Source organism: Tenrec ecaudatus, chromosome X (assembly GCF_050624435.1).
Source record: "Tenrec ecaudatus isolate mTenEca1 chromosome X, mTenEca1.hap1, whole genome shotgun sequence".
In the NCBI taxonomy this organism is placed as follows: Eukaryota; Metazoa; Chordata; class Mammalia; order Afrosoricida; family Tenrecidae; genus Tenrec; species Tenrec ecaudatus.
In genome coordinates this window covers 74,976,841-74,993,422 of record NC_134548.1, presented here as the reverse complement: position 1 = coordinate 74,993,422, position 16,582 = coordinate 74,976,841, and the positions used below count along the sequence as shown (strand labels likewise).

General features: G+C 38.5%; 1 protein-coding gene and 1 non-coding gene across 2 annotated transcripts in view; one reads left to right on the top strand and one right to left on the bottom strand.

The window, feature by feature from the left end:
• Nucleotides 1–16,582, bottom strand: part of AR (androgen receptor) — a 286,547-nt gene that overhangs the window by 180,406 nt on the left and 89,559 nt on the right. The window lies entirely within an intron of this gene.
• LOC142435235 (U6 spliceosomal RNA) lies at nt 11,295–11,401 on the top strand. The gene has a single exon (XR_012781338.1). It is a non-coding gene; the product is annotated as a U6 spliceosomal RNA (small nuclear RNA).

Below are 16,582 nucleotides of genomic sequence, written 5' to 3'. Positions count from 1 at the left end.
TTACTGTAAAGATTATAGCTTTGGAAATTCTATGAAGCAGTTCTCCTCTCTCTTTAAGATTACAGTGAGTTAGAAACTATTCAACCTTGGGAGGTTTGGTGGGTCAGGTGGAGGGATGTGCAGGTTAGTCTATGCTTTAAATCACGGTTTTCACTCTGAATTCTAAGTTCTTTCTGCTTCAATCCTGGAAAGAAAAAGACTTTCGCTTTCTCTACCCAGCCTAGTCCATGCATCTCCACACTATTTTATGGCATAAGCCGAATACCCAGATCATTTCAAGCTGAGGGAGTAGTGAGGATGTTCTTACTGATCATCAGATACCTGGAAAGAAGCAGTCAACAATAAGAAGGAAACAAATCGGGAGTTGTATAGTTTGAATGCTGTGGCTTATAAAGCTAAAACATCGAGCTCCAGTTTAAAGATAGGAAAGAGTCTCCTTCAACCCTTAAGTTTCTATTTTAAATATATTAAGCTTCAAAAGAAAATAGCAATCCAGATGTGCTCTGAGATCCAGGACTGGAATCTCAGGTTGCCACTGAGGCAATGCAGGGGCCAGCTCACATGCTCAAGGGTCCAGCTCCTTCCTTAGAGCCTACCTTATAACCACTTCAGGCTGCGTACGCACGAGACAAAATAGAGGGAAAGCTGGCTACCTGTAGCCCCTCTACATACACATAAAAATACAGCTGTCATATCTAATTTTAGGTCTCTGCCTTCAGAAAAAATAATTCTGATGGTGCCTTGGTTAAGTGCTTGGTGGTGAATTACATGGTTGGTGGTTCAAATCCATCAGTTCCTCTGCTGGAGAAAGATGAGGCTGGTTACTCTGGTAAGGAATTAAAGCCTCAGAAAACCTAGAGTGCAGTTCTACTCTGTCCTATAGGATCACTAGGAGTTGGAATAGACTCTAAGGCAGTGGGTGGTTGTTGTTTTTGCCATTTAGGTTGCATTGAGTTGGTTCTGACTCATAGCACAACAGAATGAAAGACTGGCTGGACCTGCACCATCCTCACAATTGTTTCTTTGCATGGGCCCATTGTTGCAGCTAAAGCATCACTCTATCTTGTTGTGGGCCTTCCTCTCTTTCCATTCCTCTCTACCAAGTATCATGTCCTTCTCCAGTGACTGGACTCTCCTGACAACATGCCCAAAGTACATGAGACTACATCTCATCATCCTTGCCTCTATGGAGCACTCTGACCATACATCTTCCAAGACAGATTGATTTGTCCTTTTAGCAATCCATGGTACTTTCAATATTCTTTGCCAACCCCATAATTAAAATGCATCAACCCTTCTTCAGTCTTTCTTATTCGATGTCCAACTTTCACATGCAGAGGCTATTGAAAAACACATGAGTAGGGTCATGTGAACATTAGTCCTCACAGTGGGTCTTTAGGGTTCTTAAAGAGAATCCCATCACTAGTCAGCAGCCATGACAACATCAAATGCACCTTGTCTCAATTCAGTATCATTTAGAAGGACTAGGAGAGAGGTTTATTTTATTTCATTTTTTTGCAAGGCCTTGAGATAAAGTTTGTTCAGGATAATATGGAAATGAACAAAGTAACCTACAAATAGGAGATCAACTACTTACAACTCTGACTGAAGGAATACTAGCAAAAGAGTTACTAAATATTGATTATCTTAGAGTTAATATTGGTTAATTTTAAAAATCGATCTATAATTAACATAATATAATTCATTTATTTGGTCATATTAAGAAAAACTGTGCAGTTATTGTCACACTCAATTTTTTTAGTTTGCACACTTCTTTTATACGTTCATGTTGATTTCCCCATTCCCCCTCACTCTTCCTCTGAATCCCCAAGTTATTATCAATCCCATTATTATCTTCATATTTCCCTCAATGCCATTTTCCCTGTACAGATAACTAACTATACAAGACCAGGGCATGCGCTAAGTAAGGATCCATCAATGATGGCCAAGCAAAACTGATAGAGTTCTCAATCTAATAGAAATCAGAGAATATTAAAAGTTTAGAGAAAATTCATAGTGGGTCCGTAGGGAGATCATATTACAATACATTACATTCTATTCTGAGTACAGTTACTAAAATCCCCGCTACAATGTTCACTATATCCTTTTGGGGTTTTTGTCATTTCTAGGCAATGCTTATTGGGGATTCACTGGAGGCTTATCCCATGCAGTGATCCTGCAAATAGACTTTGAGCTTCTGCTGTCATCCATATTTTTCTGCAATCTGGTTACTTAGGATTTGGGCACTGGTACTGTTCCCCTTTCCAGGTTTGAATCTTATTATTAGCTATCTGTTGATCATACAGGAACCCTTGTGCCATAGTGGTTATGCATTAATTTGCTAGCTACAAGGTCAGTAGTTGAAAGTACCAGCTGCTCTGTGGGAGAAATATAATGCTGTCGGCTCCATAAAGAGCTACAGCCTAGGAAACCCACACAGACAGTTCTACCCTGTCCTTACAAGGTTGCTGAGTCAGCATCAAGTGACTTGGATCAACCGCTTGGGGTGCTTCTTCTCTGTCAACTTAGCTGACTCCTTGCTTAGATAGCCACTTGTTTTGAGACAAACCTTTGAGACTCCAGACGATATTATTTATGATATTCAGGCATTATCCAGTTTCTTCACCACACTTTGCTATGTTTATGAGTGAATTCAGATTTATTGCTCTGAGGATGCACAATGAATGGCAACTCAAGACTGACATATATTTTCCTAGTTAAAACTCCCTCTACTCTTATGCAACAAGAGTGAGTCTACTAGAAAGGGCTCTGTCCCCATAAAAGAGGGTTACCTAAAGTAGTATCATATCTCCAACCCATATGACATGTGTAACCAGCAGTCAGTCACTGACATCTTGGGAATTGTACAAGCTAACTTTTCAGGTAATGGGGTCTGAAATGTCTTACACACCTGCAAAATTCTCTCCTCAATCTTACGATAATATTGACTAAAATAATATTCCTAGCATAGGAACAGTTTTGAAACTCAGGGGGGGATGATTTATGATATGGTGTGTTAAAATGGCAATGATGGCTCAAAAATCAAACTAGGGACTTAAAGAAAGAACAGTTATAAGAGTGGATTTTGAGCAATTCCTTGATCATAGCCCTAATATGAGAACAATTGGTTCTTACACTTGGCCCTGCCTGGTACTCGTCCCCATCAAGAGATCACTGAAGAAATGGTTGAATACTTTCTGAGGGTTCACACCTGCCAAGCACTGGAAATAAAAAAAGTCAATATGACAGATATGGTCTTTTCTTCGTGAAGTTCATTTGAACAGAAAAGATTTGAACAATTAACTCAAAATGTGTACATTCAGGAGGCCTTAGTGGTGCTGCAGGCTAGGCTTTGGGCTACTAATGGCAAGATCTACAGTTCAAATTCACCAGTTCCTCCACAGGAGAAAGATGAGACTATCTGTTCCTGTAAGGATTTACAGTCTCTGTATAAGGTTGCTATGGGTTGGAATCAATTTGATAGTAATAGATTTGGTTGGTGATCATCTCTAAAACTTTCATTGCTGAAAAGAAAAGATATGAAGCTGGACAGAATAAGGATTGCCATAAAAAGAGATACTGTCCATCCCTTAGATAATTTCCACCTGAGAACATTCTGGGAAAGGGGAAGAACAAATATAAACGTGGGAGAATAGAAAGGGGAAAGAGGTAGAAGGCAAAATTATTGTAGGACCTTCCCTGTTGGTTCAATGTCCTGAGGCAACATCATGGCATCATCTTGGCACTAACTGATTCTGCTTTTTTTAAAGAGGTAAATTTGCCTGAGCTGGTTATTCAGGTGAAATTAGAAGAGCCAAAGGCACTTTCATAAAGGGTACATGGGGAAACTGCCAGATAACATTTCCTCCCTCTTGCTCTTCCAGTACAAACAATCTTGATGATCCTAGGCTAGGGGTGACTAATTGTGATGTGTTGGGTGGCGGCTGCTGTACTAGCCTGTGTGGCCTCAACACTTGTCACGTTTCCTTGAACAATCTTTTGGGATACCTTGAGGACAAAGGGCACCTCCAATCAGTCTTTTCCTAGTCTACATAAAGCCCACAGAACTCAAAGCCCCTTTAATCAAACTGTGTGGAGACAAGGGAAACTTGGGAAACCTGCTACCTGGGCAAGTCTGAGCCTGACCCTTTACCTGTGAGATGGATTTGGGTACAAGAGGAAGGGCACTGCACGATTCATATGTGGACGCCGAGTCCTGCAATGTACCTTCATATGAAACATGTGCAAAGAGCAATTGGGAATATTGGACAGCAGATTGAGTAACAACCTCTGGTGCTCTGCAGAACATCCCGTACCTACTCACTTTGGGAGCCCCCAGAATTGGGGGTGGGGTGGAACACAAGGGCCCTATGACAACAACAACAACAACAAAAAAAATCAGTCCTTGCAGAAGCCATAGTGATATTAGACTTCTATATGCATATTAGTGGGTAATTAGTGTTTGGGGTAGGAAAGTGGGGTAAAAGGGAAGAGTGGCTTCTATTTACTGAATGGCTTCTATGTGCCTGGAGCTGTATGTTATTTTTATTCTTATAACAATAAGGCAAGATATTTTTTATTCCACTTAAAAGGAAAATAAAAGAACTTCAGAGATTTTAAGTAAAGTGCCCAAGGTCACCCTTCGAATGACTATAACTAAACCTAGGCAGTTTCAAAGTCCATTCTTTTATCCATTATACCAGGCTACCTTCCAATAATCATTATGGTAAAATTCCCTATTATGCCAAAGATAGTGATCATATCCCAAGACTGTATCTAGATCAGAAAATATTCAGACTCACAAATGAATTTTTTTGAGATTCTCTGGAAAGTGCCCATCTATGTAGACACAGAAATCTGTAAAATCTATACAAGAACTATCTTCTAATACAAAGAAGTATAATTTCCCAACAGGCGTTGAAGGAAAGCACCAACATTTTATGGCTATTTGTCTACACTCGTCCTAACTTGCCTTCCCCCAGGGAAACCAACATTAGCATTACTGGAATATTTATCCAGCACAAATTATGATTGGCTTATAGCAAGTATGTACACAAATAGCAAGATTCAAACATGGATGGCCCCTATTGCCCTACCTAGTTTTATTGTTTCCTCGATGACCAATATGAAACAATGAGCAAAATTGGATTGAAAGGACTTGAAGACTTGAAAACTTCCTGCCACTTGCCTTTCCCTCAACTTCCTAGCTTCATCATCTTAAACAATTAACTTCACCTAGCTGAGCCTCAGTTTCCTCACCTAGAAAATAAGAATACCAAAAAAATAAGAAAGAAAATAAGAATACCAATTTCATAGGTTCGCTTACAGTATAAATGGGATAATGAAAACATAACTATCGTATAAGTGACAAAGGCCTTCAAAAAGTGCAGGAATGATAGTTTTCTCAGCCGAAAAGCCAAGGAAATCAACAATTAGAAATTAATAGCGGTGAATTCGAAACTTTTAACAAAAGGCCAAAACAAGAACTTAAAAAGTTGATACAGCTAGGATCAATGGCAACTAAGTCTGCCAAAGGATTTATTGTGTTTAGGATGAGTTCTAAAGTGCAATCCACATATAGGAACCATGTACCTCCATAACAACTCAAAAATAAATTATCTCTGCGTACACACATATTTCCAACCCCTGCTTTCAAAATCAATAATTTTATTTGAATTTTCTTTTCAGAGGGAAAATTGGGAGCCTGAGAACATGAAGGTCATTCATGAATTCATTTATTCCATCTTCCAATATTTACAGAGTGCGTAATCAAATCCAGAGGCAAGAGACCCAGAAATATTATAGAGGTTAAACATATAAGTTTGAACATACCAGCAGCTTTGGTTTGAACACACCCGCAACTCTGTGGGAGAAAGGTCCTGGTGATCAACTTCTATAAAGATTAAAGAAAAAAAAACCCTAGTCTATTTTGTCACATGGGATCACTGGGAGTCAGAACAGATATCATTGCTTCTAACAACAGTAGCAACATACAAAAGGGGTGTGTTAAAGCAGGTTTTGACAAAGATAGTACAGACAAGGAAAGTGGTATCTGAAGTGCCAGTCTGTCAGGTGAGAAAAGGTATCTAGTCAGAGAGGACAGAACATGCAAAGTTACAGAAGAGTGAAGAAGAATAGTAAAAAGTTCTATGTGTCTGAAGCAGTGAGTGTCTTCATGGGGCTTTGGTGGCTTTAGGGCTTTGGTGGCAGGGGAGAATGAATGGCAAGGAATGAAATGTTTTTAGGTTGAACTAGAAGAGGCCATAATCTCCATCCATGACTTGAGAGGAACATGGAAGATTCTCCTCCAAAATATCTACCCTCCCACACTTGTTAATGCTTAAAATTTTATCCTTTGTTATTTATTTTTGGATTTTGAAGGCTTTATTCTTATAAGTACACGTTGGAGAAGCCATTGGAGCCAAGTAGAAACAGTGGAATCTGATGGGAATATATAGAGAGACCAAAGATACCCTTCAGTAACTTTCCCATTTTTTCACAGAAGACAAATCCTGATGCAGAATGGTAGTGGGTCTGCTGTCATCAATATAGTAAACTGGTTAGGAGAGGGGAAGAACTAGGTTTGAGACTCATGAGTTACACAAGTTCTTTTAAATTTTATTTTTTTCAACTGCAAGACTGAAATAATAGTTCTCATCTCAAAAGGTTGCCATGAAGAGTAAATAAAACAATGAAATAAAGTGCTTAACAAAAACCTGAGGCATAGCAGGTACTCAATAAATACTATTTCTTTTAAATAGAAACAGGAACAATAGGCTAGAGATTGCCAAATGACTTTGTTACCCAATAAATTACAATGATTCCTCCATTTGATCATCAAGGAGAAATAAAGAGTCAGGAAAGCATTTAATGGGTAGCTGTAAAGTCAGCGGTACACACCCATCAGCTGCTTGGTGGAAGAACTATAAAGCCATCTATTACCATAAATATTTGTAGCCTCAGAAACCCTGTATGGGGTCACTGTATAGCTAACTGACTCAACAGCGGAGGGGTTTGATTTGAAATGTACCCCTACCAAGTCATCTGTTGATTTCTCATATTGTGCTTGATTGCATGGCATTGTGATGTTGAAAGCTATGCCACTTATATTTCAAATACAAGCAAGATAATTCATGATGAACAAGTTTCCAGACTAAGAATAGATTTGGAAGAAGGAAAAATTGGTCAAGTTCTGAAAATATTTTGAATAGCAATGGAACACTGTCTGATCAAGTGCAGGAAGATTAGCCCCTCAGGTTTGAGGGCAGTCAAATTACAACTGAGAAATAGCTATTCCTAACATTAGAACTAGTCTTAATGTCATTAGGGAAGTGTACAGCCGCCAGGCCTTTTCTCATACAGAGATGCTAGAAGGTCCAAACCACTATGATAAAATACTAAAGAGGAAAGGTGCCACTTTGAGGACTAAGGTGGGTTTGTCCCAAACCATGGTATTATAAAAGCTGGACAATAAATAAAGAAGGCCAAGGAAGAATTGATGTATTTGAACGTTAATGTTGCTGAAGAATAGTGAAAGTACTATGGATTACAAAATGTAACAATGTCATCAATTATAACAATTGTGAGGATAGCTTAGGACTGAGCGATGTTCTGTTCTGTTGTACACAGATTGGCTAGAAATTGGAATGGACTTGATGTAACCTAATAACAAGAACAAATCTATCTTGGAGAAAGAACATCCAGAATGCTCCTTAGAACAGTTGATCATGAGATTTTTCTCTCATATACGTTGGACACATCGGGAGGACTCGCTTTCTGGGGAACTACATCATGGTTGGTAAGGTAGAGGGTTAGAAAAAAACAAAACAAGATAGGAAACCTCTCCACATGATAGACTGACACAGTGACTACAACAGAACAACAATCTTGAGGATGGTACAGGTCTGGGTACTGTTTCCTTATTGCACAGATAGTCCTAAGAATGAAACGGATTTGACAATATCTGAAGACAACAACAGTGCTATAGTGCAGAATCTCTGTGTGGAAATGATCAAGAGGGATTCATACCAGTGCATAAAAAGGGTCCAACATTAGAAAAAGAAATTTTTAAAAAGACAACAATGAAATACACTACTGAAGCAAAACAACAAAAGAGAGCCATATGAATATATCAATGAATTCAGAAAAGGGATTTCACAATATCCCACACCAACTCCCTATGAAAGCACTCAGCAAAATAGGAAGGCCCTATGAAAGTACTCAGCAAAATAGGAAGGGAAGGGACATTCTCAACAACATTAAAGCCATAGAGCATGCATCTATTTCTGCACATACGGAGAGCAGGGTCCAAGGAATATCATCGATTTTCCCAGTGTTCTATTAGAAGTCCTAGTCAAACCAGTAAGACAAGAAAAGGAAATAAGAGGAGGAAGAAGAGTGCATCTAGTTAGATTTACCTGCCCAGAGCTCCAGCTGCCACACCAGAACATTAAAAGCCGCCACCAGCTTCCAGGCCACACCCCTGCACCTAGGGCAACTCTGACAGCCTAGATGGGGGAGCTCCCGCCCGCACTTGTTGGCTTTACGCACAGTTTGGAAAAATCACACCCGACCTCCACTACACCCCAAGCAGCTGGAGGATCTGTCATTCAGATGGCTGGGAGAACTACCACCTACCACCCTGGACCTACAAGTGACTGGGGGAACACCTGCCCACCGTTTGTGGTGTTCAATGCTGCTGCTAGAATATCCACCAACCTCCACACCGATCTGTCTGACAAGGGTAATTCCACCTGCCATCCATGGTGCACACGTGTCTTCCATGGCACTCCAGTTGCAGAGGAAACTGCAACATGCCACCCTAGAAGATTCAAGCCCCATGAAACGCACAACTATGGCATCCTGGGAGATCAGCCAGTGAAAACCAAGCTCATGGGTCCACAACCACCCAACCAACATCCCATGAGAGGACTATCTAACTCACGTTAAAAATAATGGAATACTAGTTGACAACAGTAAGATACAGCAGTAGCCTGAAACCTCGGTGCAGCGACTTGCATGTAATTAGAAAAAATAATCTTACAAGTTCCCCAAGAGAGAGCCCAGTGCTTTTCAACTCTGGAAGATGGCGCCGGGCTCCTCTAAAACAACAATAAACAGCAACGAGCCCCAAAAGCCTCAACGAAAAAGCAGGAGAAGCAGAAGACAATGCTGGAAGAAGTCATGAACCTAATGATGTGCATAAAAGAAGCAGGCAATGACCTGCCACAGAATGCTGCTTAGAGTCATACAGGATCTGAGGGAAGCAATAGAGAAAAGGGATGAAATGATAGAGGAGATAAAAGCAACACACCGAAGGGAAATACAAGACCTAAGGGATGAAATAACAAAATCCAGTAGCAAACTCACAAACTGCCAACAGACTTGAGGCAGAAAATTGCACCAGTGACCTAGAGGATAACCAGACAGACTTCAAAAACAGGAAAAGCAGTCAAATAAGACAATCAGAGAAGCTGAGGAAAACCTAAGAGCCATGTCTGATGCTATGAAGAGGAACAATATTAGAATAATTTGATTACTGGAACAAGACACAACAAGGAAGTCAACAGTGAAAATAGCAAGGGAATTCACAGAGGAAAACTTCCCCAGCTTAATAAATGAAAATCAGGCAACCATTCAAGAGGCTGAAAGAACACCAGCCCGAATCAACCCCAAGAAGAAGTCACCAAAACACATAACAGATAAATTATGCAACTATGAGGAAAAAGAGAAACTAATAAGAGCAGCTAGGGAAAAACAAATAGTCAGTTACAAAGGTACCCAAATAAGAATATGTTCAGACCTATCAGTGGACACGATGAAGAAGAGGAGGGAGTGGAGTAACATATTCCAAAAATAACACAAGTCAAAGAATACTATATCCAGCCAAATTACCTATTAAGATAGACAGAGAAGTAAGTCTTTCGAGGCAATGAAAAACTCAAAGAATACATAAAAAATGCAGGCCTACAAAAGATCCTTGCTGATCCAGTATGGGCAAAAGATCAACAACCACCTAGCACAAATAAGAGACCATCATATAGAACAACTCCACCCAGAGGGCACCAAGAGAAAAAAAGCCCCCAAGGTAGCATTAACACAACAGTATAAAGAAGGCAAGACTGAACCATCCATACACACAACACATACTGATAAGATAGGAAAACACCCCAAACAAAAGTTAAAGATGGCATCATAGAGTCCAGAGTTGGATGTAATAACACTGAATATCAATGGACTGAACTCAGGCATTCAAAGACAGAGGCTAACACACTGGCTCAGAAAACAGAACCCATCAATCTGCTGCCTACAGGAGACACATCTCAAGCCTGCAGACAAAAACAGGTTGATAATTAATGGCTGGAGAAAAATTTACCAAGCAAATGTCAATGCAAAAAAAGCAGTGGTAGCAATCTAATATCTGACCAAATTGATCACAAGTTACAAGCCATAAGAAGAGAAGAAGAGGGGCAGGATATAATGCTCAAGGAAACAGTAAACCAAGAACCAGTGGTTCTTTACACTACTGTGTTAATGCTACCTTGGGAATGATGCAGGATATGAGATTAACAAGCAGATATCAATCAGATTCCTGTATACTAAAGAAGAGAGCTCTGGTATCACTATCACTATTCCTGTCCCTAGATTCTGTGTGTTGTTAGCTTTATCTCCTGTCTATACTTATGCACATGTTCTGGTCCAGTCCAGAGTGGGAAGTAGCACTTTGGTCATGATAGTGGGGAGGTGAAGGAGCTTCAAGGAACCCAAGAGATATTGTGTGATCCATCGGCACTCTACTGCACCCTGATTGACTCATCCCTTCCCTGGGACCCCTCTTGCGGGGATGTTCCACCACTTTATTGGGGGCTCTTACAAATCTTATTACAATCCATACATCAATTGTATCAGACATATTTGTACATATATTGCCATCATTCTTTTCTATACATTTACTTTCTATTGAACCTTTAGGATCAGCTCCTTTTTTCTTCCCTCTCCCCCCCCATACTCATAGCCTCTTGATAGATTATAGATTGTTATTATTTTCATATTTCATCCAGACCACTGTCTCCCTTCCCCTCTGGTTTCTGTTTTTCTTCCCTCTGGAGGGTTGTGGGTGGTTATGTGCCATTCATTGCGATTGGTTACCCCTTCCTCCCCTTCTCTCCCCCCTTCCCCCAACCCTTTTAGTACCGCTATTTCCAATCCGGTTCCTGGATCCTGTGTGTCGTGAACTTTACAAAAAAAAAAAAGAAGAGAGCTCTGATAAAGTTGTTTAAAAAAAAACATTTACAGCCCTCACTTGGGCAGCACATATACTAAAATTGGAATGATACAAAGAAGATTAGCATGGCCCTGGCACAAGGATTACATACACATTCGTTAATTTTTCAATATTTTTCTACAATCAAGATCTTTCAATGCAGGAAATTCAGGGGATTAATGGCTCCCTGAGGATATGGGAAGGGGGGCGGTTAAGGGGGCCAGAGAGAACTAAAAGCAGAGGGAACTGATAGCAATGATGATTGTATAACCCCACTCCAAGGGAACAAAAATCATAAATTTAGGTGATTGGATAAATGGAATGGTGAAATTTATTGTAAAGGAACAACAACATATATATTATATTATATTATATCATATCATATCATATCATATTATACTATATTATATTATATTATACTATACTATACTATACTATACTATATTATATTGAGGGATCAGGGGGTGGTAGGGTGGGGGCGGGAAGGGATATAGGGGAGCTGATATAAAGGAGTTCAAAAAAAAAGGAAAATGTATTAAAATAATGATGGCAGCAATTTTAAAATTATGTTTGATCTAATGGAATGATGGATTGTAATAATGTCTGTAAGAGCTCCCAATAAACTGTTAAAATACCGTTTACAATAGACACACAAAGACATATACAAAGAAAACTATAGAATACTATTATAAGAAATCAAAAGAAGGCTACAAAAATGGAAGAATTTCCCGTGTTCATGGATAGGAAAGCTCAATATCATAAAAATGTCAATATGACATAAAGCAATCTATAAACACAACAGAATCCCCAACTTTTTTAAAAAAAATAAAAAAACAAATTACTAATTTCATATGGAGAGAGTAGAGACCCAGGACAAGCAAAGACCTCATATGGAAGAAAAACAAATTAGGAAGCCTCACACAATTCGATCTCAAAATCTATTACACACTTGCAGTAGTCAAAATAGTCTTGCATTGGTATAATGAGAAAAAGTAGACCAAACAAAATAAAAAAAGCTAGAAATAAATGCATCCACCAATACCCAACTGATCTTTAACAAAGGACAACAACAAAAAACATTAAATTGGAAAGAGATAAACTCTTCAACAAATGGTGTTGGAAAAATTGGATCTCCATCTTCAGATGAATGAAAAAAGATTCATACCTCACCCCTGTACAAAAGCAAACTCAAGATGGATCAAAGAACAAAATGGAAATTCTAGAACTCTAAAGATTCTCAACAAGAAAATAAGGACAAACTTAAAGGTCTTATTGCAGGCCATACACATACTATCAAACATAGTGAAAAAACACACTCCGTGGAAGATAAAATATATGACTGGGACCTACTAAAAATAATACATTTACATGCATCAAAAGACTTAATCAAAAGAGTAAAATATGAGTCCATGAACTGGGAAAAAATCTTTAGCAATGGCACAATTAATAAACAACTAATCTCTAAAGTCTAAAGAATATTGCAAGACTTCATTAAGAAAAAAATAACCTGTTTAAAAGATGGACAAAAGACATCAATAGACAGTACATCAAGAAACATTTGAATGGCTAAGTGGAGCATGAAAAAATGCTATCCATCCAGGAAATGCAAATCAAAACAATGAGATGTCACCATCCATAGCCCATTAAAAAACAAGCAAACAAACAAACAGGAAAGCAACAAATACTGGAGAGAGTGCAAAAAGATTGGAATTCTCAGCCACTGCTAATGGGTCTGCAAACATGTACAATCACCGTGGAAAGTGATACGGCGTTACTTTAAACAAATGGGAATAGAAATGTTATATGAACCAGCAATGTCTCTCACAGGCATATTACCTAAAGAAGTAAGAGATGCATCACTAACAGATAAATGCACTCTCTTGTTCACCACAGCACTGTTCACAAGAGCAAGAAATGGGAAATAACCCAAAAGGTCATCATTGGATTAGATAAAGAAACTCTAGTACATAAAAAACAGTGGAATGCTATATATCTCTAAAAAACACGCATAAAACATGCATAAACCTTAAAGCACCTCAGGACATGAATTGACCTGGAGATCATTATTCTGAGCAAAGTTATTCAAACACAATAAGATACATAATATATGAAACCACTACTATAAGAATAAATCCCAAGACAAAGCCTAACATGTTTCAGTCTATATAATGGTCTCCAAAGCAATAACTACTGTTTATGAATATTTATCATTCTCTTATTTGACATCTAAAAAACCACTAAGAGGAAACTGCACCTTAGATGGAATTACTTTGTCATTTAACAGGTAGTGGGAAATGCCAAATAGGTTCTGCCATTCAAAAGTGTCCCACAATTACCACAATTTAATAGACTCTTCTTTTGTTATTATTGTTGTTGTTAGGCACCATTGAGTTGGTTCCAATCCATAGCGATCATAAAAACAACAGAAAGAAATACTGCCCAGTCCTGCGCCATCCTCACAATTTTTCCTATGCTTGAGTTCACTGTTGTTAGTACTGTGTTAATCAATTTTGTTGAGAGCCTTCCTCTTTTTTACTGGATCAAGAGAAAGTTATGCAAACCAAAAAGGGAATGTTGCATAGTTAAAATCAGGAAAGGTGTTCATCAGGGTTGGATCCTCTCAACATACTTATTTAATCTGTATTTTGAACAAATAATCAAAGAAACTGGATTATATGAAAAAGAATGTGGCATCAGGATTGGAGAAAGGCCTATTAACAACTTATGGTATGCATATGACATGACCTTGCTTGTTGAAAATAAGAAGGAATTGAAGCACTTTCTGATTAAGATCAAAGATTGCAGTCTTCATTATGAATTACAACTCAATGTGAAGAAGACAAAATTCCACATAACTGGACCATTAGGTATATCATGATAAACAGAAAAAAAGTTTGAAATTATCAAGCATTTTTTCTTGCTTGAATTCACAACCAACGCCCATGGAAGCAACAGTGAAGGAGAGACATTGTATTGGGTAAATCTGCTGCACAAGACCTCTTCAAAGTACTGAGAAGCAAGAATGTCTCTCTGAAGACCAAGGTATGTCTGACCCAAGTCATGGTATTGTCAATGGCCTTATGCAGTGATATTTGAACAATGAATAAGAAAGGGCAAAGATGAGTTGGAATTATGGTACTGGTGAAGAATATTGAAAGTACGATGGACTGCAAAGAGAAAAAACAAATCTGTCTTGGAAGAAGAATGATCACAATACTCCTTAGAAAGACTGCCTCACCTACTTTGGACATGTTGTCAGGAGAGACCAGTCACTGGAGACTCTACTACAATGGTGTTATTAAAGGGACTGAAATATCTGTTGTACTTACTTAAAGCTGAAACACCCTGGGGTGAGAGGAAGTAGATTAATTCTATCCCAACATTGTGGGCTTCGAAGTCATTAGACTCTGGGTCAAAATTTTTGCTTTTCAATATTGTCCAAGAATTGGTGACCTAAGACTAACACATATTTTCCATTTCCACGTCTCTTTGTTATATAATAAATGTATAAACTCTGCAGGTATAGTTCTTTCTTAGTGGATGAATATTATCGAAATTTTATTGTCTGGTGTCTAACCTCTAACCCTCATTAAGCCATTTAAGTTTTTAACCTGTATAAAAGAATATTCCATGTATCTTAGTCTAATAAACTTTCCTATGTAATGCCTACTCCTTTTTACACTATTTTAAATTCTAGAAGAACTTTGATGATGTACTGTGCTGCTGTATTGGGCTGCTAACCAAAAAGTCAGAAGTTTGAAACTACCAGCAACTCTGTGGGAGGTATTTCAGTTTGACTGCAGATTCCACTCTGGTGGGCCAGGCTGTGTTCCACTCTCTCCTCCTGCCCCTTCATCTGCTCCCGTGTGCTCTGATCAGATTCATTTTTGTATTTTTATCTGACAAGTCAGACTCTTAAAAGATTTAAAAGTAAACTTTTGAATTATATGCACAATTTTCTTTCAGTTATTAACAGGTTAGGTTATTTACATAAATTAAGAAAATATTTTGAAACCCTACTAAAAAGACCTGCCAAATACTGATTATCAAGTTGGCCCCTATCACAGAAGTGTTAGAAAGAAACAAGTAAATGACAGGAGCTCTTAAATATTTTCTATAAAGTATAGCATTGGTTTTTGGTTTATCCCTTTAATCACATTGAAGAACTCGCCTTTTATTCCAATCTTTCTGAGGGCTTTAGTCAAGAAATAATTTTATCTAATACTTTTCCTGCATCCATAGAGAAAAGCATGTGGTTCTTTTCATTTATTCTATTTTTTAATTTCCAAACAAATTTGATGGCCTCCTCCAGCACCAAACTTGACCTGCGTGGATAGGCAACTTCCCACATATTCTTTTCCCTATTTCTCAAAACTAAGAAACTTAGTGTAGGAGAACAAAACGACTTATAGTGGAACTTCATCAATCATAGATTGTATACCATGACCAGTGAGCAAAACTTACAATGGCTCACTTACCCAGAATTTAGCTCATTTTCCACTTTATGCACAACATCTCTTTAAAGAGTTGAAAAGCAAGGATATTCCTTTGAGTACTAAGGTGCACCTGGCCCAATCCATGGTAAGGATATTCCTTTGAGTACCATGATGTACCTGGTCCAATCCATGATATCTTCAATGCCTTCTTAGGCATGTGAAAATTGAATACTGAATAAGGAAGACTACAGAATAGATGAATTTGAATAATGGTGCAAGTGAAGAACACAGAAAGTACCATGGAGTGCCCCCCAAAAAAAGTTCTCTCCTGGAAGAAGTACAGCAAGAAGGCTCCTTCAAAGTAACGATGGTGAGACTTCTCTCATGTACTTTGGACATGTTATCAGGAGTGACCAGTCACTGGAAAGGGACATCATGCATAGGAGGAGCAGCAAAAAAGAGCAAGTCCTTCCATTCCACAAGGTGTACTGATGCAGTGCCTACTACAATGAGTTCAAACATAAGAACAATTGTGAGGATGGCCCAGGAATCTGCAGTAGCCCCTTCTGTTGTACACAGGGTTATTATGAGGTGCCACTGACTTGATGGCACCTAAAAACAATAGTAATTGAGCGACAGATGTAGATTTAATTAATGTGAATACTATAGTGCCAGTAGCACACTTGAATCTTGCATGAAAAGAGGGGTGAAAGTTATGAAATTATTCATGTAAATTTTCCATCTTAATGTGGCTAATACCTGAAGAATGCATGAAGATATCCCAAAAAATTAGTGCACACTTATCATATGATGGGAATACAAATGTTTATGGAGAAGTGTTATACTCTCATTCTTACCTGAAAACGGATAACCATGAGAAGAA